Below are 27,247 nucleotides of genomic sequence, written 5' to 3'. Positions count from 1 at the left end.
TAATGAATATGGAAATACCAACACCTTTGGAGCTTCAGTCCAGGTTCTGCAGCCAAAAGTTGTGGAATGAGTTATAGGCTGGTAGTGCATGGGTGCTTCCTGCTCCCTTTAACCAAGTCTCTGTTATAGCACAAATGTCATTTTTTCCCCATTTTAAGGAATACTTCCAGTGAGTGCATTTTCAGATTTAGACTTCTAGTGTGTAGCAGCATGCCCCTCTGACTGCATGTGTTTGTAGCTGTCATATACATATACATATGTATATATGTATTTATTCACCTTTATATATATATATATATATATATATATATATATATATATGTATGTATGTGGATATAAATGTGGATGTATCTCTCTCTCTCTCTATATATATATATATATATATATATATATATATATATGGGTCACCTTCAGATGCCTGACAACGCGTTTCGCCGACACGGAATCCAACGGGACGAAAACACCAACAACTCAGATGACCGACAAGGTGAGAACCCGACGGACTCGGTAAGTGTGCGATAGAGTGAGGGATTTAGTGTTAGGGAGCGGACAGGTAAGTGTGCGATAGTGAGGGACTGTGGGTTTAGGGGTGGGTTAAGTGAGTTAGGGTTAGGGTGCAGGTAGGGTGTGTGTGCGATAGTGAGGGACTGTGGGTTTAGGGGTGGGTTAAGTGAGTTAGGGTTAGGGTGCAGGTAGGGTGAGTGTGCGGTAGTGTCGGACCTTGGGGTTAGGGGTGGGTAAGTGAGTTAGGGTTAGGGTGCAGGTAGGGTGAGTGTGCGGTAGTGTCGGACCTTGGGGTTAGGGGTGGGTAAGTGAGTTAGGGTTAGGGTGCTGGTAGGGTAATTGTGTGGTAGTGTCGGACCTTAGGGTTAGGGTTTGGGTTAGGGATAGTGGATATGTTATGTAGTGTACTGTGTTGTTTATGTGTAGTGTGTTGGTGTAATGGTTTTCGGTGTTTTGCGTTGTCGGTATTTTTTGTTGTCGGTCTTTTGGTGTCGGTGATTAGTGTGTCGGCGAAACGCGATTTCGGGCATATGAAGGTGATCCATATATATATATAAAATGTATAGATATGTCCACATAGATGCATCTCCATACATATATACATGTATATATGGAGTACCTGACTGATTCTACAGACTCCTTTCCCTGCTGTTGGATGACTGTACTCACTGAAATGTTTGGAATGTTATCACTATTTTATAGGGCTCAAATGGTGTACAGGGCCCTGTGTCCAAGACTTTGCAGGCCTTATTATTTTGTTGCAAGACAGAACAGTTCTGCTGGGGAAGAAGGGATAATGGCAATAACTAAAAGAGATCCCTAGTTTTGGGGAGGAAGGAATAAGGGCAATAACTAAAAGAGGTCCCTAGTTTGGGCCCCTTCACCCCCTTTTAGACAGCCTTTGGTCAGAGTTGTTGCAGTAAGAGGTTCGGAGTGTGGATCCGATGTCTGACTTCACTATATATATATATATATATATATATATATATCAGCCTTGGGCACACATTCCAAGAGTTCCATATAGTCTAGGAAGGTACATTTCAGGTCATTTACACCCACATGGACTATGACTGAGTCATACTGGTACTTGTGGTCCAGTGACCCCGAGTGCATGTGTAATGTGGTGGATCCTAGCCCCTGATAAGCAACTGACCATAACATTCTCTGTTCACAGCCTGGTGAGAGGGACATCAGTTTGTCTCATGATGGTGTCTCCAATGACTAGAATGTTGGATTGTGTGGTGGCTTGGCCTATGGGCTTAGAAGTAGAGATTACATGAGATGCTGCTGTATGTGTTGATGTGGGTGTTGTTTTGAAAGAGTGCATTCAGGGCTGCTCTGGGTATTTGTTATGTGTACTTTGTCTATGAGGTCTTTGGGGTTTAGGAAGGTTATATTTAAGTGCCTCAGTATATGTCGGTCTACATGTCCACTTTGAATTGTGTGTGGTGGGTGCAGCGTGTGTACTACTGACAACCTTATTGACATTAGTAGTACATTTATATGAGAGCTTTTCCTCCAGTGACATTGTGTAAATACAGCTGTCACATAACAGATAAGTGTGTTTGAGAATTAACTGTCTGTCAGTAAATATGAGGCAATTTCTACATTGCCTCAGGATGCCCATATCCACTAAGTTGTTAATGGAGATAGTGGGAAAGTTCGTATCCATGGCAACAGACCTTTTTTATTGATTAGGCAGTTGGAGTGAGAATATAAGCAATGTCAGGAGTATCTGGTTTGCAACTTTTGGAGCAATGCTTGTCACTGCAAACTAGTTGTCCAGTGTGCAACTTGGTACTGGTGAAATTTCAGTCTTGCATTTACAGGAAAATGTTACTCAGTGTGTCTGTGTCTACACAAGGCACTGTCAAACACTTGAGTGGAAAGTGTAGACAGTGGAATGTCTAGCTTTGCTAGAGGTTTCTTTCTGTATTTGTTAACCAATTGGTTTTCCTGTGTGACCTTTTTACTCATTGTTTCAGTTTGTTAGTTGGGATATTTTGTAGACACCCTAATGTTTATGGATATCAGTTGGGTACGACAACCCTGTTTTTCCAAAAGTCAAACATTTCTCTTATGCTGTGCTGATGATGCAGTAAGAAGGTAGAAACATGCATGTCCACAGCTATAGGGTTTGGCTTTATTGGCCTGAAATTGTCCATAAATAGACTTAAAAGTAAGTCATGGACATTAAGAATTGCCATTTAGCTGAAACACCTGATATTCTTAAAGGGTATTTTGCATATATCCCATGTTGCCCCTGTTACAAGAGGTTTAAGGTATCACACTTTTGTAATAACTGATAAGGGAAGTACTTTAGCCATTATTTTATGTGGCATAGAGTAGAAATTCAGAGCAATATCAACAATGAAAACTCTTTATAATGCAAAATGTCAGTGAACATGTTTAAGAACCAGTGGATCAACTGTGTATACATAAAAGGCCATATCACATTTGCCCTTTTAGATTTCCTTATGGGGAAAAAAAAAACTCTCTCTTTCTTGGTAAAATCAATGGTAGTTTTAATTCTGTTGTGATGACAACTCAGCAAAGAAATATTCTAGGTCATTATTGAACGTGGTATACTCTGCAGGTTTTCAAAAAACACACGCAATAGAAATGAAGTATGAATCATAATGTCTGACTGTGGCAGTTAAATACCACTGAACTAATGAATCAACTGCCTGTATACAGAAAGCCACATCCCAGTTTACTTTTCAGATTTTATTATGAAACTTAAAGGAATCACCACACAATGCTCAGATATGAAAAACACTAAAACTGCTCTTCTGTCTCAGGTTTCAGTGCAGTACTGTGCTGAGTTTGGTCATACCAATTCAGCTGCATGAACTCATGGCAACGTGGCCTTTATATGTTACAAATCAAAACAAGATTATTTTTGTTTAGTGAAATGTATAGGATTTTTACTTCTGATGTGTTGATAGTCCTTTTGGACCATTATTGAATACATACTGTGCAGAAATACACATACCACCACCAGTGGAAACAAACTGTAATGCAAAATTTCAGATTTTGGTAGTAAAGGAATATGAACCAAAGCATCTGGTGGCTCTGTATGAAAGACAGCATATCGCTCTAATCTCTCATTATGACTTCAACATGAAATGTTATGCATTAACAATGGGGTAGTCTGTTGTAAATTGCACCCAAGATTGCTGAGCGACTCTGTGAAATTTCATTGCAGCTGAGTGCTGTTTGACTCCATCACTTTAGCTACATGAAAGCATGGAATCGTGGCCACATGTCACAAGTGAACACTTTTTTTCTGGTGAACTGTAAGCACTTTTTATTGATGATTTGGTGAGGACAGTGCATATGTAGTATGAGCATTAGTCTCACTCAACATTGTAAGCAGAAGTCAAGTAGACCCCAAGTAAAAACTAGTATAGTGCTAGACATTGACAACAAAACCATCTGGAATGCTGGATTTCCTGGTTGTATATGAGTCCCTAAACCAGTTTCTCTGAATTCAAATAAGATAACTGGCTACAAAATACATTCAGTAATGACATTTTGCCCAAATAATTTCACTGCATCCCAGTTCTGGCTTATATGTCAGCATACTGCCTTTATCACTAAAAATATTGCAGACCACCCTGTATGCAGTAAAACGAATGTCACCTTGACTGGTGGTATAAATTATTAATTTACTTCTGCTCTAACAGGGACTTACTGCAGTTATATTATGAAAATTTGTTTCACACAGACTAGTAGTTTAAGAAAAGGGGAATTCTTAATGTAAGTGCATTGGCATGGCATGCAGGTTATCGTCAGCTCTCTGTTGATACGCCTTTGTGTATTAATCAGTAACAATATTGCAGACTTTACCCTGTATGCAGTAACATAAATGTCACCTTGGCTGGTGGTATAAATTATTTATTTACCTCTGCTCTAACAGGGACCTACTGCAGCTATATTAAAAAAATTAGTTCAGACTAGTAGTGGTGTCTTAGTCATGATCTCAAACTGAATGCAAAGAAGCGCATCATCATTCCCTTCGGTAACAACAATGTCCCTTTACACTATCAAATCAACAATAATATGCTATGTACCTATGAAGTGGTAAGAGATCTGGGATCACAAGTAGACTGCAACTTTAACTATGACCACCATGTGTTTACTGTGGTAAGGAAGGCTTTCTACGTAGCATATGTGATTAGCAAATACATCACCTCTAGAGCAAATGAGGGTATAACCCCTATATACTCGTCACTAATCAGGCCCATAATTGAGTATAATGTCCTTTTCAGCATGTACTGTACAAAACACCTGCAGCAATTAGACAGACCTCAGAGGTTTCTAACTAAGAAGATCAAGGGACTCCAACATGTACCTTACACAGACCAACTAAAGTCCCTGTCACTATACTCAGTATCATATAGACTTCTTTGGAAAGACTTATGCCTGGCTTACAGAGCAATCTCCCACCCAAACCTAATGAATTTGCTGTACATCTGTAAATCAAATGGGACTAGAGCTACCACTTCCAGTGACCTATATATGGCTTGCAACTTGAATAGGATGTGCAAGAGGGATAGATTTGTCTTCCAGAAACTGCTGCATCTTTGAAATAGACTGCCAGTTCATGTGAAGCAGAGCACCTCTATGACACTGTTCAAAAGGAACCTGAATGAATGGATGAAGTACTGTAAAGTTTTACCAGGGATAGTGCCCACAACCCTTCTGGACATGGGCAATCATTACTAAATGCAATCCTGGGTATTGACTGGAGGATTTATGACATTATATTGGGTTGAAAAGGCTAGGCTTGAAATGACCTCTGGGTCAAAAGCCTTGTAACCTCCTATGATCCTATGAAAAGGGAATACTTAATGTATCTTCAGCTCTCTGTTAATATGACTTTGTGTATGACTTCTTTTTTTGCTATGTCAGATCCAAGCTGCAAAATGATGTTGCCCTTGGCTTAGGGTTATACCTAGGTGGAGGACTGTGGCAAGAGGATTTTTTTTTTTTGAAGTTGGCATTTACCTTGTGTAAAACAATATTTTCTGCTTACACGAAGAGTATGTAAAATATAAAATTCAGAAGAATAACTGCAGTCATGCCCAAATGCAGCAATTCGAGTTCAGAAATAATACAACCAAGGTTACTTATGCTTAAAACGTGGCCGATACAGAATGGTGTATGTTGCTGACCTGCATCTCAGGTAAGTGATTCACATGCTGGAGAATGAGTTGTAAAAGAAGTGCATATTTTTATTTTTTAAAGTCAAAGACTAAACTGAAGTCAGCTTGGTAAAATTAGTCAAAGTATATGGTGCTTTAGAATGGAGTTCATTATAGTCACCTGTAGTGCTAATGTCAGTGTTTGTTTTTAGATGGCACCAAAGTGTAAGACTTCTCTGTGAAATAAACTGTTCAGTGTTAAGGACATACTGTACACATGAATACATTTCAAGGACTTATTTCACGTTGAATCTTTTTAATACACAGATATTATAGTTACAGGAAATATAGTCCAGGAGTGGTTTGCAGAGCTCATTATTTTTTAATTAGCCAAGACATATGCAATTTTGTCTCAGCTTCCTGCTTTCTACCGATGTTCACAAATTTTGCTTCACTTGTTTTTGGGAATTAGTTATTATTCTACATACACATTTCTACATTTGCAGACATGCAGTATACACATCCTTAGTCCTTATGTTTTGTGATTCATAGTGACACTTGTGTTAGATATGTCTAACATTTACTTATCTGTTAATACCCGACTATGTCTGAAAATGCATGTCCTTTGATTAGTGTGCTTACTTACATACTGTGCAAAGTCTAAATGAACATTGCCTTTGTGGTTGACCTCTTTGGGACTATGACTACAATAATGTCAAGACATTCATACTGCAAACTTGCACAAATACATTTTTGAATGTCTGTTGTGATTCCTACACTTGCCTTTATAACTGCAACACAAACTCCTTGTTTTTTCTTTTTCAGTTAGAAGAAAGAAAATAGTACATGTGTAGCGTAGTGTTTCTCCCGGAGCCTCTGCTGAAAATAGGCTGTGTCACAGTCTGACTTTCCTGGTCAACAAATGTTAAATAAATAAATAAACATCTATCTATCTATCTATCTATCTATCTATCTATCTATCTATCTATCTATCTATCTATCTATCTATCTAGATAATTTATTTATTTATTTATTTGACATTTGTTTACTAGGTAGGTCCAACTGGGTCAGAAAGAACCCATTTTCAGCTGAAGCCTGGGGAGAAAAGCTCCTGTTACATACAGACATATACAAACTTTATACAGATAGCAACAAATTACCTGAATTACAAGTAAGCAGGTACATTGATATGAGACAGATGCTAACTATTCAAGTAAATGATATAGATATGCAGGTAAATTATTCAGAGTGAATGGAGTACAGATGGTGAGAGCGTGAATGAGACTTGCAGTCTGGTCTGATTTGGACAAGAAATTAGCCTGGATCAGGGCACAGCCAGGAGATGAACATCTGTTGTTTCATTGCAGTTTAACAGGCAGGCAGGTTAGTACTAGTGCGAACAGTAAGTGGAAGAGAGTTCCATGCTTTAGCAATATAGTGGGAGCAGAGGCTTTGTCCAGCTGTCTTACAGGGTTTGTATATAGTGAGAAGCTCTTTATGTACAGACTTAAGTGTTCTCTTTGGATTGTAAGGGGTAATGATATTATTTAGTGCTGGGCAGGCTAGGGTTTTGTAGACCATATTGTGGAGTGTTAGAAGTTGAGTATATTGTGTGTGTGTGTGTGTGTGTGTGTGTGTGTGTGTGTGTGTGTGTATATATATATATATATATATATATATATATATATATATATATATATATATATATATATATATATATATATATATATATGTATATAAAGTATATGCATATGTGTATATACATATGAAATGTCGAAAACCCAGATAACTGAACTGCATTTTCATGAGACGAAAATTACGAAACATTACATACCCAAACAGCGAATTTTTCCCAGGACAAGTAAACACTTGTCCAAACTTCAATGAAAAAAACACAAAAGGAAATAAAAACCCACTGTGGGATTGACCTACAGAGGAGGAGAGGGGGAAAAATTCACCATTCGGGTATGTAAAGTTTCCCGATTTTTGTCTTGCAAAAATGCAGTTCGATTATTTGGGTTTTTGAGGTTTAAAAGAGGATCTCTGTCTCTCTCTCTGTGTCTATCTATCTATATATATATATATATATATATATATATATATATATATATATATATATATATATATATATACATACATACATACACACACACAAACGCAGTGGATATAAAAAGTTTACACACCCCTGTTAAAATGCCAGGTTTTTGTGATATAAAAAAATGAGATAACAATAAATCATTTCAAAACTCTTTCCACCTTTAATATGACCAATAACCTGTACAATTCAGTTGAAAAACAAACAAATCTGTTAGGGGAAAAATATAAAAAATAAAAAATGTACAATAATCTGGTTGCATAAATGCTCACACCCTTAAACTAATACTTTGTTGAAGTACCTTTTGATTTAATTTTAACATTCAGTCTTCTTGGGTAGGAGTATATCAGCATGGCACATCTTGACATGGCAATATTTGCCCACTTTTCCTTGCAAAAGTGCTCCATATCTGTCAGATTGTGAGGACATCTCTTGTGCACAGCCCTCTTCAGGTCATCCCACAGATTTTCTATTGGATTTAGGTCTGGGCTCTGGCTGGGCCATTCCAAAACTTTAATGTTCTTCTTGTGAAGCCATTCGTTTCTTGATTTGGATGTATGCTTGGGGTCATTGTCGTGTTGAAAGGTGAAATTCCTCTTCATCTTCAGCTTTCTAGCAGACACCTGAAGGTTTTGGTCCAAAAGTGACTGGTATTTGGAACTGTTCATAATTCCCACCACCTTGACTAAAGCCTCAGTTCCAGCGGAACCCCAAAGTATGATAATGCCAACACCATGCTTCACCGTGGGGACTGTGTTCTTTTGGTGATGCGAAGTGTTGTTTTTGCGCCAAACGTACCTTTTGGAATTGTGGCCAAAAAGTTCAGCCTTGGTGTCATCAGACCATAACACATTTTCCCACGTGCTTTTGGGAGACTTGATGTACTGTTTTGCAAATTCTAGCAGGGCCTGGATATTTTTCTGTGTAAGAAAAGGCTTCTGTCTTGCAACCCTACCCCATAGCCCAGACATATGGAGAATAAGGAGATTGTTGTCACATGTAGTACACAACCAGTACTTGCCAGCAATTCCTCCAGCTCCTTCAGTGTTGCTGTAGGTCTCTTGGCAGCCTCACTGACCAGTTTTCATCTTGTCTTTTCATCAGTTTTGGAGGTACTCCAATTCTACCCAACATCACTGTTGTCACATAGCTTCTCCACTTTTTTAATTACTGTCTTCACTGTGTTTCATGGTATATCCAATGCTGTGGAAAGTTTTTGTGCCCTTCTCCTAACTGATACCTTTCAACAATGATGATGCTTTGTAAGCTCTCTGCGAACCATGGCTTATGCTGTAGCAGGCAAATGAATAAATGTCAGCAAAGTCTTACTAGGACAGATGAACTTTATTTGAGGTTAATCAGAGTCTCTTTAATTGATAGCAGGTTTGTAACCAAGAAGACTGAATGTTGTAATTAAATTAAAAGGTGCTTCAACAAAGTATTAGTTTAAGGGTGTGCACACTTATGCACCAGCTTATTGTATGTTTTTTATTTTTCCTCCTAACATATTTGTTTGTTTTTCAATTGATTTGTACAGGTTATAGGTCATATTAAAGGTGGGAAAGGTTTTGAAATGATTTATTTATTGTGGTCTCATGTTTTTATATCACAAAAACCTGGCATTTTAACAGGGGTGTGTAAACTTTTTATATCCACTGTACATATATATATATATATATATATATATATATATATATATATATATATATATATTTTTTTTTTTAATGGGTCCCCTCAGATGATTGAACTTCCAAAAGGACGACTTTCATATGGCCGAGACCATATGATCGACTTTTGGAAGTTCAAATACCTGTTAAAAAACAGAAACAGAAAACAAAACATTACCTACACATTGCTAGCAGGGGGGAAAGCTCCTCTGCACCCCCCGTGGGGGGCTGCACCCTCGCCACCCCTTGCTATTTAAATATACCAACTCCAAAATTGCACTACAGTTGGAAAATGGAAATCTTGCCATTCTGTGCTATGGGGAGCTGTCCGCTCAGAATGTTCAAACTTCCAAAATCGATCATATGGCCTTGGCCATATGAAAGTCATCCTTTTGGAAGTCTGATCATCTGTAGGGGACCTATATATACATATATCTATATATATATATATATATATATATATATATATATATATATATATACATATATCTATATATATATATATATATATATGTGGGTTCACTTTATAATTTTGAAATCCTAAAGTACCGAATTCCAGTATTTCAAAATTATAAAGTCGAAGACTCAAAATCACAAAAGTGCAGAATTCGAATTCACGGTTATGGCTTATGGTATATGGCATGCGGTGTTGGTAGTGTATCTTGGTTCGTGTTGTGTATGGATGTAGGTGCAATTGAAGGTAAGTGAGTGTATTGTAAGGGTTTTGTGTGGGAGTTTGAGTGTGTCTGAATGTGTGTAAGTGTTGGATGTGTTGATGTATGTATATGTGTGATGTTTGTGTGTGTGCGAGGGACTGTGAAATGTGTGGGTGTGTTTCCTTTTTGTGTCTGTTTGTGTAATCTCGGAGTTAGTATATATAAGTGGTGGGTGTGGGATGCAGGGGGGGCTTGTCCCCCTGCTTACATGTAGTGTAGGTTTGCTTGTTTGTTTGTGTTTTTGTGTTTGTGTTTTGTTTTTTGTAGTGTGGGTTGGATGATGTATGTGCTGTGTGGTGTATGGTGTGTATGTGTTTGCGATTGTGTGCTTTTGGGATTATGGACTTTCGACTTTATGATTTCGAAATACTGAAATTCGGTATTTCAGTATTTCGAAATTATAAAGTGAATCTATATATATATATATATATATATATATATATATATATATATATATAGATATAGACACACACACACACACACACATACACACACATACACACAGTGTAAAAACCTTGAAAACCTTGTTCCTAAATCCCCTTTAATCACGATACATTAAAAATATTCCCAAAAAGTTTAAGCTATTGAAATAAAGTGGTTGTTAAGGATTTTCATCCACTTCGATCTTCGTGGACTTCTTCAGAATGTAGCAGTAGCCAAACGTTGTATCCTAATGGCTGCCTTTTGTTTAAAAGTACCAAATGAGGCAACGTCTTCAAGCGAGAGGTTTCTTAAAGGCATACTGGCTTTTAGTGATGTGAAGTAACATCTCAACAGCTACTTAAAATGAAGACCTGTTATATAATACCAAATTACATTTTGTTGAAAGTGTGTGTGTGTGTGTGTGTGTGTGTGTGTGTGTGTGTTTGTGTGTGTGTGTGTGTAGGTATATATATATATATATATATATATATATATATATATATATATATATATATTAAAAATCCCATAAAATGAGATGAAATGCAATAATTTCGTAACCCTTCCACTTATCTCAGCAATGAACTCTTTTTGCCATTTTAAAAGGAATTTTAATCCACAAGTCCAGTGCACAGAGTTTTAGGACAGTGCTGATGGAAACATTTTAATTTAACCCTGGAGGATCATGGGAATTCAAATGCAGCTGCCAGTGTATTTATGTTGATTCCAAAACTAATTTCCAGCACCACACCCCGGGGGGTTCAGTACTACTTTTCCCAGCACTGCAAATTTAAGTCTTGAACTCAAGGCATGTTATCCTGTGCCTGCAGTGCACATTGTTTTCATTTTCTTTCCAGATATCATACAAATGCTTATAAATACGTATGTGTAGGGGCCTCTCAGTTTTCCCTATATAAAAAGCTTTGCATGGTCACAGATGGCAATATATACTACCCTCAATAGATGCACAGGTATTTGATCCATCCAACTCAATCTCTACTTTTAACCAATTCAATTTTTTAGTTTTTCCTTCCAAAATATGCAACACTGGTTACACCTCTCACATTTAACCATACCACTGTTCAATATGTTTTCTCTCATTCTGTTGTCTTTGTATAAGTTCATCAAACTCTTTCCCCTCTTGTAGGTAACCAGGGGTCCATTGCCAACTATAGAAAAATATTTTTATTAGTTGTAAACATGGACAAGTGTTTGTTAATGATTTTCTTAACATTGTACTCAAAGAATGATGCCCGAGCATTAAACTTCTTGTAAACTTTGTTACCCTATCCATGGAGCACTTTACCAGTGGTGTTGACTGACCCAAAATAGGTTGAAATCTCTAGTGTCACAACCTTCCTACTTCTTCCCCGTTTTCACTAACAAAATGATTGGGAAACCCACAGTCCAAAAACATCTCCATTAATTTGTCACATTTTCCTTCAAAGACTGTATCTTCCATAACCATTCTAGATAACCTAACAAATTGCCCTTTGGCATGGGATGACTTCTGAAACGTTGGGTGATTACTATGAAAATGCAGATAAGAATTAGAAAATGTGGTCTTCCTGTAAATGTTGGATTTCTATTGCCTGTTTTCTTTATAGATTGATACATACAAATAGTTGCAACAATGACGTAGTGGCATTAATGGAATTAGTGAATTCCTGCAACTTAGAACTTGTGTCATTCCAAAGTATAAAGATGTCATCCAAGAAGCTTGTATACAGTGAACAACAACATTTGTACTAGGAGTTCAAAATAAATTTGTCTTTCCATGCCCACACAACTATATTAGAGTATAGCAACATACAAACTGTGCCCATGGCTACTCCTTGTTTTTGCTTATAGAGTTCACCATCAAAATATACAAAGTTACTGTCTAATACAAATTCCATAAAGTTAGATAAAAATTATGTAATCTGCTGCTGAAATAGAATGACATCTTAGCATTCTTCAGAAAAACTTTCAAGACCTTCGATCATGGGTATACATCCAAACAAGGTCACTACATCTATACAGACAAAAAATTACTCTTCATGGCATAAAACTGAGGTAATTAATTTCAGAAAATCCCATGAATCCCTTAATATATATGTTTGCTTGTATAGAAAAGGTTTTAATTTTCAGTCAATAAACACTGCTAGAGGGTGTGTTTTGGAAGACTTTGCAGATACAGTAAAGTTTTCTGTGAAAAATAAAGTCTACCAAAGCCAAATCTGAGGTAAATTTAGCCTTCCAGGCCAAGGACAACTACAAGGTATTCATCAGCTATGTCTGCAACTTCAAAGACAATACACAATTGTGTGCAGAGTTCATTGTTAATGGAGCCACCTTTTCTGACCCAGAAGATATAGCAAACCTATTGGCTGACAAATTCAGCTTCAACTTTACCCCTCTCTCCCCTCAAGCTTCCCCCAAAAATGCCATCTAATATACCTTCCCCTGTAATCACTAGGGAACAGGTCCTTAATGCTCCCTCTAAGGCTACGAACACTGCATCAATAGGCCCAGACAATATCCCAGGATGCCTTCTAAATAGCATGAAAAATGACCTCTCAGGCCCTCTGGAATTTCTATTTAACTGTAGTCTCCAAACAGGCTTTGTGCCTCATGAATGGAGAACAGCAACAATTATCCCTCTGCATAAAGGTGCACTAAGTCTTACTAGTCTCATATGCAAAGCCATGGAAAGCATTTTCATGGAAATGATCAATAATGGCATAGAAAACCTCCAGACACTGGACCCAACTCAATTTTGTTTAGTTAAGGGTAGGTCATGCCTACTTAGCCTGGTGGACTTCTTTGAGAAGGTCAACAAAGCAGTGGTTGAAGGCAAAATGGTTCACACTGCCTACCTTGATCTGGCCAAGGCATTTGACACAATACTCCCTGTGATGAGTTCCTACTCCAGGCCAGCAATCAAGGAGACGTAATCCTCACCACTGACTCTGGTGAGGGATGGTCACTAAGAGAAAATATGGATTCCCACAGTATTTTCAGATGCAGCTGCCTGCATCAAGCACAATTTCATTTAAGATCACACAGGAAGAATGCTCCAGACCTGGAGCTGGAATCTTTCTCTCTCTCTCCATACCCACATAAGCTCCACACTGATCACTTTGGAGCTCTGTGTCCCTGTTTACAGTAGCTGACACACACTTGGATATTTGAGTTTCACACGCACATACACACCTGGGAAAAACAGGCACAGATTTACTAGCTGTGCCCCTTTCTGTCCAGAGTCTGAGGTAATCACACTGCCAACAGCCAGCTACCCTAAGGCTCTTACAAATGGTAACCAATTATACTGTGTAAAATTAATACTGATACAAATGGTAGGGTGTGACCAAAACAGCGAGGCTTTCAGGAGCAGCCACAGTGTCACTAAAACAAGCATAAGTACTCTCAAGATGTTAAAGGTATTCTCTAAAGGACCAGACACAATGAAAGGTATTAAAATATTTAATGATAATAAAACAGAAAACAGGAGAATACTAAATTCAATAAACAACAGATTTTCAACCACAGAGATATAAAAATAACACAGTTTGATAGTTTCTAACAGATGCAGAAAACAATACTAAACTATTCTCACTAAATGTCCCTGACTAACTAAAAATTATTGTTCCCTGACTACTTACAAAAGCAAAGCAAGCTGATGTGTGGTGAGTGTCTTACCACAGCAAAAGCCATATGATGCCTCTCTCTCTCTCTATGTGAATGTGTGAGATATATATCCCGTCATAAATCTTTCCTTTCAGGTTCCAAAGTGCTGCTGCAAGAGTTCCAAAGAAACCAAATGCTGGTTAGAAGATGACATCACCTCTGGTCACCTGACTCTCGTACAATACACACACACAGCTTTGCTAAGATCTGTGGCAGCAATCTGAAAAGTATAACACAATTTCAATTTCAAACTTTCCACCTTTCTAGGGTTCTCTGATGAACATACACATTTGATCAGTTACAATACAACCTAATATACATGCATGCATTATTTCTGTCCAGCAGGACCTACTGTTGATGCATTTTAACACAAGTAACTTTACAGATATATTTTAACTCAAATGTCTGTACACATCAGTGTGATAGTCAAGTAACATAACATTCTTTACAAAACTCCAGGTAGCTATGCTGGCATATGTACACATGTACTGCCCTACTCTCCCTGTCATAGATGGCACTATCCCATAACATCACATCCTTCAGGAATTGTTAACAAGCTCAAGAGGTTTGGTATAAACCCTTATGTCACCCATTATATAACCAGCTGGCTCACAGATAGGACCCAGGAAGTTAGAATTGGGGAGTTCCCCTGTACAGTGAGGCCAGTCACATGCAGAGTCCTTCAGGGATCAGTCCTGGGACTGCTCCTTTTTGGCATTCACTTCTCTGAAGTCAAGACCAATGTCAATTCTGGCTGACTAAATTTACAGATGATTGCAAATAAGAAGCAATCATAGAATCCCCCACTGACACAAATGATGTCCTCATAACCAAATGATGTCCTTCTATATCATTGTTGCAGTATTCCTTACAGTAGGGATCTCCTTCCAAGGGCAGCCCAATGTCCGGCCAGTATACCAAAGCCTTAAGTTGTAATAGGGATACTGTATGACACACGTATGTTCCCTGCATATGACGTGAGGCATAAGGGTGATGTATGGACATATCATCCTCAGAACTTCTTTGCAGTCAGACTGAACATCATCTTCAATCGTTGGTCTGAATGCTCTTTCGTCTGCTGGCTGCCAAGCCATTTTCAGGTAAGTGCCTATTGGGGCTCTTCTTTTTTTTACCTTTTGCTGGATGTTAGTTTACATGTCATCCAGAAAGGGGAAATGGCAGTGTGGGAGACAGATTCCACATAAAGGCCATCACAAGCAGTGTTTGTTTTGCTTAAGTCCTTCTCACAAACATACATCTTGTTCTGTTTGTCACACATTTGTCCCAAAACTTTTGCTTAGTCAGCTCTCCTCTTTGGCTATTTACCTGGAGAACAACTGTCTAAAATTCTTGGCTCAGGGTACTATGGTGGAATCATCCTGACCTGAAGGTCAGCTGTCCACAAAGAAGGCCACCAAGAAAGTTCGATTTTTCTTCTGTATTGTCTGCACCAGACATCATTCCTGATGCAGATTAAAACCTAAAGGTTTTTTCAGTAGTATTCCTCTGCCATGACTACTTCAGAGACCAGGATGGACACAGCTTCTTGCATATCTCTGGAGGTTCTGCAGTTGGCTGTTTTGGATGTTAAGGGGGAACTGCAGCTGATTATTTCTGAAGGGCCTTGAGATGTTCTGCAAATCCTTGGTAAGGAGGAGATTTTCACTATGCTTATTGAGTGTAGGCAGGGATCTGAGCCACCTAAAATAATTTGGGCTGACATTCCTTTAAAAAAGAAGCAAAAGACTAAGCATATTTCTCCTATTCCTAAGGATCCTCAGCATGAATGGCAGAACTTTATGCAGGGTTTGTTTGTTGCCCTTATAGCTTTGAAGCCACCTCAGGGGGCTTCTGTTTCTACTCCCTCTTGGTCTTCTACTCCTCTCAAGAGGCTTAGAAAGCAGGTTTTGTCTGATGAAGAAGTAGATTCTGAGGAGGAATCTTTGGCCTATTCCTCCAGATTCTCTCTCCCTTGGATTGGGGTTTAGAGATGATTCTATTAGTCTTGATTCTCCTTTTGAAGAGATTTCCCTTGGAGATACTGTTTCCCGTATGATGGAGTTTTTTTAAGTGGGATTTTGCCCATGTTTGTGATGTTCAAAGGAGGTATTATGATCTCCTTCCAATGGAGTCTCCCAAGCGCTCTTCTCTTCTTCCTGTTCTTGCTGCCTTGTTGGATACTTTTTCTGCAGCTTCTCAGGCTCCTAATTCTCATCCCCCTGCTCCTAAAAAAAAACTGATACGTTTTATAAGGTGCCTGATAATTGTACATTTCTTTACAAATGTCCCTCAGCTGACCCTTCTGTTATTTCTGTCTCTTTTAATAAACCCAATAAGCTTTTGCCTTCTACTATGGAGAGAGTGGGTAAGAAAGTTCATACTGCGGCTACTATGGCCTTCAGGGCTGTCAGTTATCTGACCTATATGTCCAGGTATAATCTGGGTATTCACTCTCTGGCTTTTCAGGTTATTTCAGATCTCCCTGATTCTTTGTTAGGGTCCTTTTCAAAGGTGGCTTGCCATTCCATTAAATGTAGTTATGATGTGGCTGATGCCTTGTCTAGAGCTGCTGCCTTTAGTTCTGTGTTGAGGAGGTAATCCTGGCTTCACCTTCAGCCTCTGCCTGATGATATCAAGGCCAAGCTGATGGATGCTCCACTTGACAATAAAAATCTCTTTGGTTCTGCAGCTGCTGAGATTTTTAATTCTCTTCTGGAAAAGGGTAAGGATTCACAGGAATTGAAACATATTTTTGTTTCACTGTCCCCAAATTTCAGAGGAATTACCCTACAAAGTCTGCATTTGTCCATGGACAGTCTTTCCTCCTCCCAAGGGTAAAAAGGATGATAGAAGGGCTCCTACTGCTAAGTTTACTCAGACTCCTACAGCTCAGTAGCCTCTTTTTCCAGACAAGCCAGGTTCTGTCTGACTCTCCCTCCTCAGCCTAGTTGCTCTCTATCTGTAGGTATTTCCCTGTCTCTTCCAAATTGTTTACAGCTCGCTCAGGAATTTTTGTTTTTTTCCATCATTCATATGGGGTATTGCATGGTCTGGAAATCCCTTCATCCCTTTTTGGGCATTCTTCAAACTCCTCAAGATCAGCTGCCCATTTTTCCAGATGTTTTTCAGAGCCTTTTGTCTCAAGGAACCATCCAAGCAGTTTTGACTTCTCAAAAGGGGAAGGAATTTTATTCCAGAATGTTTCCGGTTCCCAGGATAGAAGGCACCTGGAGACCCATTCTGGATCTGTCCCAGCGCAATACCTTTCTAAAAGTTCCTTCCTTTCAAATGTTATCCCTTCAAACCTTGTTTCCTCTTATTTTACCTCAGGCTTTCCTAGTATCTCTGAATCTCAAGGATGCCTATGTCCATATTCCTATTCATCCCTTTTTCAGGAGATAATTTACATTTCTCTGTTGCTTCCTTGCATTTTCACTTCTCTGCTTTGCCCTCTGGCCTCTCTACTGCCCCAGAGGTCTTCACCAAATGCCTCGCTCCTGTGATTGCTTTCTGCAGGATGCGACAAAATCAGATCTTTCCTTATCTGGGCTACCTGCTTATTCAGGTTTAATCTCCAGATATTTTGCTTCAGCATCTTCACTATACTGTTTGCCTTCTGCAAAGCTTAGGGTTTACACTGAACTTCCAAAAATCCTTCCTGACTCTCAGCATCATGTTTTTCCTTGGGTGCAGGCTCCAGACCATTTCAATGCTAGCATCCTTACCTCCTCCCAAGGCTTTGACTCTGATTGGTGCTTTCAATTCCTTCTTCTTCTTGCCTCCATTACTGCCAGGGAGTTTCTCAGGGCTCTGTGATACATGACTTCCACCATTTCTATGCTTCCTCTGGCCAGACTTTATATGAGAAAGCTTCAGTGGTTCCTAAAGTTAGTCTGGCTTCATCATTCTCATCCACTGGACTTTCCTATTCCTCTTCTCTCATGTCTCAAGTTAGAGCTCCAGTGGTGGATTTGTCAACTGTCCCTTAACCCAGTGCTTCCTTTTCAGCCTCCAATCCCCATCAGGAACTCTATTTGGATGCCTCAGATGTGGGGTGGTGAGCTTACTTTGGCCCTGTGAAGGTTCAGAGCCTTTGGTCTCTTCATCAAAGGAGGGATCATATCAATATCAAAGAAATGAGAGATCTTTTCCTGGCTCTTTGGGCCTTCCATTCTCTTTTTCTGCCAGGACTCTTCAAAGTCTTCACGGACATTTCCACAGTGATGTGGTACATCAACAAGCAAGGGGGGCATGGTCTTACCTCTTGTGCAGACTAGCTCTTCAGGTTTGGGATCTAGCTGTCCAGTATTAGGTGACTCTTCAGGCTGTTTATATTCCTTCATGTCAGAGCATTGTGGGAGACTCTGAGCAAGTCCATAATGCAGACTTATAAGGGATGCTTCACAGAGATGTGTTTCTGTACATTGTCCACCAGTGCAGTACTCCTCGGTTAGATCTTTTTGCCTCTCCTCTGAACAGACAACTTTCTCTCTTTTGCACCAGAGGCCCATGTCCTTTGACTTGGGAGGTGGACTCCCTATATTTTTCCTCGAAGGGGATATTTCTTTATGCCTTCCCTACCCTTCCTCTCATACAAAGGGTCTTGTTCAAGATAGTACAAGACTCTCCCAAAATCTTGTTGGTGACTCTGTTTTGGCCCAGATGGTATTGGTTCCCTCTTCTTCTGCATTTAGCCAAGGGCAATCATCACAAGTTGCCTTGCAGGGTGGACCTACTCACACAGGACAAGGGATCTCTCTTCCATCCCCATTTGTCCACTCTTCAACTGACAGTGTGCGTGATAGGGTTTTGATCCCTTTTAGAAATCTTTCTTCTCCAAATGGAAGGGATTTTCTGTTTCATGTGTTACTTGTAACCTTGATCCACTTTGTGTGGAAGTTTCTTTGATTCTCTCTTATTTATGTGAGTTGCTCAATGCTGGGATGGCATACTCTTCTGTTAAAGCCCACATGTCAGCCATTTCTGCTTGTCTGCCTTTGACTCCTCCTTTGGATTCTAGATTTGAGGTAAAGCAATTCATTAAAGGCATCTTTTATATTAGGCCCTCCAGGAAGCCTAGTCCTCCTTCCTGGGACCTTAATTTTGCTCTGGAAAAACTGACTTGGGCTCCTTTTGAGCCTGCAGCTTCAGCTTCTTTACAGAATTGATCTTGGAAGACTGTTCTTCTTTTGGCCCTTACCACAGCCAGATGGGTGTCTGAGCTACAGGCCCATATGGCTGTACCTCCTTTTTTAGTTTTTCATAAGTACAGGGTGTCTCTTCTTCTAATCTTCGTTTATGCCCAAGGTGGTTAATGAGTTGTCTTTTAATCAGTTGCCCACTTTTTCCCTTCTCAGCAGTATACTAGTGAGTAGGTTCTTTACTCTTTGGATTTGGATAGACAACTCATATTATTTGGCTAAAACTAAATCCATTCATAAATCTGTGCACCTTTTTGTGTCCTTACATCCTAGGTGTTTGGGTTTGGCTGTTTCTAAGCAAACTATTTCTTTATGGCTCTAAGGCCATTTCCTTCTGTTACTCTTTTCATGGGAAACATCTTTCTTCTTCTGTTAAGTCTCATCCTACCAGGGATGTGGCTTCTTTTGGTGCTTTTTTCAAAGTATTGGATGCCAACTGCATCCTTGAGACAGCTACTTGGACTCTTGTGCATACTTTCACCAAGCACTAAAAGTTGGATGTGGTTTCCAAGGCTAGAGCTGGTTTTGCCAGGGTATCTTTTATGGCTTCCTCAAAGGCTCTGCTGGACCTTCCACCTCCCACCTACATGTATACATACATTCTAGAGCTGGTCCTCACCAACATGTCAAACAGGTTCACTGCTACAGCTGTTTGATCCTCATTAGTTAAAACTCACCACAAATCAGTCACCTTCAAACTGACACTAACACCAGAACTCACAAAGGGTGAAATCAGACTAAAAACTTCACCAAGGCAAACTATACCCTCCTAGGTGAAGGTATAAATGCATTCCAAGCCCCACCCCTAGCTGAAAGTGGTAACTACACTGAAGCATACACTAAATCCCTGTACAATCACTTGCATAAGTGTATAAACTTGGCTGTACCAGATGGAATCAAAGCCAGAGCCCCAAGTAAAAGCAAGCTGCCATGGTGGACTTCCAGCATCAACAAACTCTACAATAAAGGCAAAAAGTTTCTGTCCAAAAAAACAAAGACAAGGACCCAGCAATGGAAAAGTACCCTCCTCAGCCTTAATAGGCAAATAAGACAACTTGTCAAATCCTCCAAGAGCTCCTTTGTGAAAACCTTACAAGTAGTGCCAAGGATAACCATAAGGCCTTTTACAGCTATGTATGTAACCTAAAGGTTAGGACCCAAGCATGTGCAGAACTGGTGGCCAAAGGTCTCACACACACTGACCTCACAGAGATAGTGAACCTACTAGCAGATAGGTTTGGTGAAAATGTCACTCCCTTATCCCTTCCTAACTTACAACAAACCCTCCCCAAACATCCCCCACCTTACATATCTGAAGTTCATGTCCTCAAATCCTGTCCAAGGCAAAGAACACAGCCTCTATGGGACCAGATGACATCCCAGGCTGTCTTCTAAACAGGCTAAACCATGAACTAGCATCACCACTAAGTACCCCTTTCAATCACAGCCTAACCACAGGTTTTGTTCCTGCAGAATGGAGAACATCTACAGTTATTCCCCTCCACAAAGGTGGCCTAGCAACAGACCCTGGGAATTACAGACCCATAAGCCTGACCTGCCTCACCTGTAAGATCATGGAACGTATCATTATAGACCTCATAAATAAAGACATAAGTGACCTCCAATCCCTGGATCCTATCCAATTCAGCTTCATGAAGGGTTGATCCTGCCTGTTAAATCTGGTGGATTTCTTTGAAAGTGTGACCAAGGCCATTGATGACAGCAGATCTGTGCACATGGCATACCTTGACTTGGCAAAGGCTTTCAACATAATCCGACATTCAGGCATTACTGATAAACTTAGCAAACTGAATGTAAACCCCTTCATTGTAAGATGGGTTGCCAACTGGCTCACAAACCGGACACACACACTATCAAAGTGGGTGACTCCACATCAACCAGCAGATCTTTTACCAGCAGGATGTCACAGAGGTCAGTGCTGGGCCCCTTATTGTTTGGTATATACTTCTCAGATGTTCAGGTCAAAACTAAAGGGCTGTGGCTGACCAAGTTTGCAGACTAGGTGCAATCATTGAATTCCCAAATGATGTCAGTATACTCAAGGAGGGTTTCATACAGATCAGTGATTGACGTATTAGTTACAGTCTCAAACTGTATGCAAAGAAATACATCATCATTCCCTTCAGCACAAACAATGCCCATTCACACTATCAAATCAATAGCAATACCCTAAGTACCCATGAAGTGGTAAGGGACTTGGGATCACAGGTTGACCGTGACTTTAATTTCAACCACCAAGTATCTACTGTTATAAGGAAAGCTTCCCACATAGCTTACATGATTAGTAAAGGTGTTGCCTTGAGAGCAAAAGAAGTTATAACCACCCGATACTCGGCACTTATGCAGGACATAATTGAGTATAATGACTCATTCGATATGTACTGAACTAACCACCTACAGCAATTAGAGAGACCTCAGAGATTTCTAACAAAGAAGATCAAGGGCCTCCAACATGTGCCTTACACGGGCTGACTAAAATCCCTGTCACTTTACTCCATATTGTATAGACTTCTTAGGGGAGACTTATGCCTGACCTACAGAGCAACCCAAGACCCAAACCTAATGAACTTACTGCATATCTGTAAATCAAATGGGTCTAGGGCTACCCATTCTAGGGACTTGAATATGACATGCAACTTAAATAGGATATGCTTGAGGGACAGTTTTATCTCTCAACGACTGCCACATCTTTGGAACAGGCTACCAATTCATGTGAAACAGAGCACCTCTATGACACTGTTCAAGAGGAACATGGATGAGGGGATGAGGCACCGTAAATTCTTACCAGGGATAGCACCCACAACCCTCCCGGACATGGGAAGTCATCACTAAATGTAATCCTGGGTACTGACTAGTACTTCTACGGTATTACATAGGGTTGAAACGGCTAAGCTTAAAATGACTTCTGAGTCGATACCCTAGTACTCTCCTATGATTATATATATATATATATATATATATATATATATATATATATATATATATGTGTGTGTGTGTGTGTGTGTGTGTGTGTGTGTGTTTAAAGCTTTACATTACTCACAATATAGAGGATTATGTCTGGGTCTCCAATTGTAACCATATTATTATGTGTCTGAGACATGGATACCAAGAAATAGACCTTGGAACCCTGATCACAATGCTTGGAGCTTTATTAACTCTGCATACAGCTGTTCACAGACAAAATAAAAGATGCAAAGTCTTTTATTGGCTTTGAAAGCCAGTAAAGCACTTAGTGAATGTTGTCCCACATGTACATATCATTTGTTTAAGAATTCTGGATGAGGGGTTACCAAGGAGGAAGGTGAGAGTTTTTAAACAGTGGTCTAATTTACTTAAAAAGTTACTTCTAGAAGCATTCGACAAATATGAGGCAAGATATTCAGGGATAGCTGAGAGTGAATAAACATCCCTTATGTGACAGCCAATGTTAACAATGCTTAGAGGTGTGTAACAATTGATAACAGTCCTGAAAGTGCTAATATGGTTGGGTGTTGCACTACACAAACACTTTACAAGTTTATTTTTTTCCAGTATTGGAGCATAATCATGGCACTGCATACACTACATTTCTAGTATATCACATGTTAATAAGTTGTACTGCAAACTGTTGAATAAAGTGAAATAATTATCAAACAACTATCAAACCCATTTTATTGAAACTACAGCAATGTGCTTTAGTGCAGTAGACAACACTATGTATACAATAAAATCAGTTTACCTTTTAAACCTAAAGCACACAGATATGGCTAGCAAATACTCAAAAAACTATCTGTAGACCAATTTTCCATTACAAAGAGCTGCTGACTCTCATGGTCTACTGCAGTTTTTCTTAGAGGTATAGGTGGAATACCTGACAGTATACAAAGTAAAAGGTAATGATCATGGTTTTGCTCCTTCAATACTGCAGAATAGCCCCCACATCTGAAACCTGATTGCCTGAAAAGCACCTAAGTCTTCTATGTCACAACATGGCATAACTCTGTGTATGCAGCAAAATCAGCTTTGTGAGGTCAGAAAAACACCAGAAATCAAATTAATACACTGATTTCCATCAATATATTCAAACTAACACATCAATGTAAATCATGAATATGCTGCCTATCTGCTAGCAAATGGACGTAACTTGCCATACACATAAATCTTTTAAAGAATGTTAGTGATAGTAACATCAGGAAACAGTAGTTTAGTCTCTTCAAAGAATGTTAGAAATGGCATTTTAGCATCAGGGAACAGTGATTTAAGAGCCTCACAACATGCTGTATACTCAGGTGATTAAAGGAAGGTACGATATACAAGCTGCTTTATTAAAACCTGAAATTCTGCAATGCTCCATGTAGTGTAGACAGACCAACATTTGCATGTCTCTTCACAAAGTTTGGTGCAAATGAGAAATGCATATTTTAGCAATTGTAGAACCCATATTCTTCCTTGTGCTTTACAACTACATAGTCAAAATTTGCAAAAAACAAGTAGATTAGGTTAAATACCCATTGCTTCAAGCAGTTCAGAAATCAGGTTCCACATAATTTGATATATACATTGTGTATTCATAGGTTCATAGGTTGGTACTAGGCTATCAGCCCTAGGGCCTATACAAGCCTAGCCATAACAATTCCCTGGCTATTTCTTCCCACACTATTTACTTCCCTGGACCGCTGTCTAGCAAGGCGACTGATGTGATCCCCGGGGTGAATTTCCTTTCTTCCATACAATCATCAAGGTTCCTTTTGAAGAGGGCCAAAGAGGCACTCTGCTTGACATGTAGGGGCAATCTATTCCAGAGTCTGGGAAGTCTCTGGGTCAGGAACCTATCCCTCCAGCATGTTTTGTTTATTGTGATGACAAGATTTAGATCCCTGGAAAGTGTGGCTCTGAGGGATTGGGATTTCTTTAAGTGCCGCATGTCCAACAGCTCTGGTTTTGACATGGCCTTGTATGTTAAGCAGAGATCACCTCAGAGTAGACAATATGTGACAGAGTATAGCTCGAGTTTTTTAAGGTGGTCAGCATAGGGCATCTGCTTTAGGCCTGTGATTCTTTTAGTGAAGTATTTTTCGGCCTTTCCAGTTGTTGCAGATGTCTTGAGAGGTACATACCAAATGGGGCGTTGTATTCTATAATGGGTCTAATGAGGGATGAGTACAGTGGGACAATGACCTCCTTTTTTCTGGATGAAAAGCTCTTAGTGATGAGGTGTTCCACATAGAAGGATTTCCTGACTGTTGTGGCGATGTGGTTATTGAAGGTGAGACCACTGTCCACCTGTGTCCCTAAGTCTCTTATCACACTTTCAGTGTTTAGTGTTCTGCCACCTATGTGGTAATTCATGGGTACATGTTTTTCCCAAAGGGGATAACTATACATTTCTTGGCAATGAGCTTGGGCCCATGGCTCTGGCACCAAGCATCTGTTTCTGTAAGGCCCTTTTGTAGAGTATCCACATCATTTGGGGATTCAATAATGGCTCCCAGTTTGCAGTCATCTGCGGACTTTGTTAGCCAGAGTCCCTTAGTGTTGGCCTGTACTTCAGAGAAGTAGATGCCAAACAAGAGAGGTCCCAGGACTAATCCCTGAGGTACTCCACTTGTCACTTGTCTGGAGCTGGATTTGGAGTCAGCTACTTTTACAGTGTGGGTTCTGTCAGTAAGCCAGTTGGCAACCCATCAAGTGACATAGGGATTAATGCCCAGCTTAGTAAGTTTATCTATGATTCCAGAGTGGGGGATGGTGTCAAAGGCCTTGGCGAGATCCAGATAGGCTGTGTAGACTGCCTTACCCTTGTCCACAGCTCTGGAGACTGATTCAAAGAAGTCAATAAGGTTCAGGAGACAAGATTGGCCCTTCACGAACCCTTTGTAGAAAACATCTTAAGTGCACACTTTTCAAAACTCCACAAACTTTAATATATGCATGAATTCATTACATTTTTTTAAAGTATACAGTCACACTTAATAAATGCATTGTGGCACTTGATAGCTTAAGTGCCAAAATGCTTTTCTTTGGATGCATGTTGATTTGCTAAAGGTAACTACAGCAAATAGAAACAAATTGAAAACCATTCACCGAAATTACCCAGGCAAACATTACAATTTTTTTTTTTGCAGGGGGAAACCCCACCCCACACACACACACACACACACACACACACACGCACACATATTGTAGTTCGATCCTGGAGTTAGTATATATAGTAAGGAGTGGTGTGGGGGGGCCTACATAGCTTTTATATTTATGAATCTCATTTCACTGAAAGCTAACAATATAAAACTAAAAGTAGGTGGGGGTATGCCCGCCACACTCCCCAAGTGATTTATTCTGTGCAGTTTCTTAGTTTTCTGTAGGTACAGTTTGTGTTTGTGCACCAGCGGTTCATTGTGTGTGGTTTCTTGGCTTCCTGTAGGTGCAGTTTCTATTTGTGCACCAGTGATTCATTGTGTGCGGTTTCTTTGTTTCCTGTAGGTGAAGTTTCTATTTGTGCACCAGTGATTCATTGTGTGCAGTTCCTTTGTTTTCTGTAGATGCAGTTTCTGTTTGTGCACTAGTGATTCATTGTGTATGGTTTGTTTGTTTCCTCTGCATTTGTGTAACTATGGAATTATTCTGTCTAAGTAAGAGGTGTGAGGGGTGCAGAAGGACTGCAGAAATTTTTTTAAGGTAATTTTTCACTGTATCATGTCTTCTAATAAGTGTAATTCAACAAATGAGTTTACAACCATTCAGTTTCATTTTTTTTTCATATTCTACCACATGCTCAGTAACAAAGCTAGGATGGGGCAAGAGGGGCAACGGCTCTGGGTGCAATGAGTTTGGGGGGTGCTTGATCAGCCGATGTCAATCTCTAATGCAATACAAACTTTTATAAACTGGTATTGCATTTGCGGACAAACCTGAGTGCTGTAGTGCTCTATTTGTGGTCTAACCTGTAGCAACTCCTTGCTGCATTGTAACAAACAGTATGCTACAGTTTAAAAGTTAAAAAAAAAAAATCACTTTTTTTAACTAAAACCTGAGCGCTGTAGTGCTCCTGCAGACAGGGTATAAACTGTAGCAACTGTTTGCTATATTTGTAGTAAACAGTTTGCAAAAGTTTATTAGAAGAATTTTTTTTTAAGAAACATGAGTGCCATAGCACTAAGTGCAGGCAGGATATAAACTGTAGCATATGTTTGTCACATTTGTAGCAAGCAGTTTGCTACAGTTTAAAACAAGAAAATTTTTTTTTTAATAAAATGCTGGTGGGTCTGAGGCAGGATACAAAAAATGGACCTAAATGGCTAGCCGAGGGGGGGACATGTTATGCTTCAGGACACCTGATTGGTGTGTCAGTAGAAGGGCTGTCCTTTTGCTTTTCACTTGAAGAGCAGAGGGGGTGGGGTGCTGGTTTATGGTCCTGGAACAGGGCAGTGGTTGAGCCAACTACGCTTCTGCACATGCCGTAGACCCATAAAAAAGTATAGTAAGATTGTTTCAAATAATGCTCATATATTAGCAGCTGTCTGATTTTCTGGTAATGTTAATCCACGGTTGGCTTTTTGGTCCCAAGGGCTCACTGGGACCAAACCACGCCAACCGTGGGTAAATTTAGCATTACCCACACCCAGGCGTGGGTTATTGCTATAGCAACTCCTTGCTGCATTGTAACAAACAGTATGCTACAGTTTAAAAGTTAAAAAAAAAATCACTTTTTTTAACTAAAACCTGAGCGCTGTAGTGCTCCTGCAGACAGGGTATAAACTGTAGCAACTGTTTGCTATATTTGTAGTAAACAGTTTGCTACAGTTTATTAGAAGAATTTTTTTTTAAG

Source organism: Protopterus annectens, chromosome 4.part0, assembly GCF_019279795.1.
Source record: "Protopterus annectens isolate FY-2018-M chromosome 4.part0, PAN1.0, whole genome shotgun sequence".
In the NCBI taxonomy this organism is placed as follows: Eukaryota; Metazoa; Chordata; order Ceratodontiformes; family Protopteridae; genus Protopterus; species Protopterus annectens.
This window is presented reverse-complemented; position numbering follows the sequence as displayed.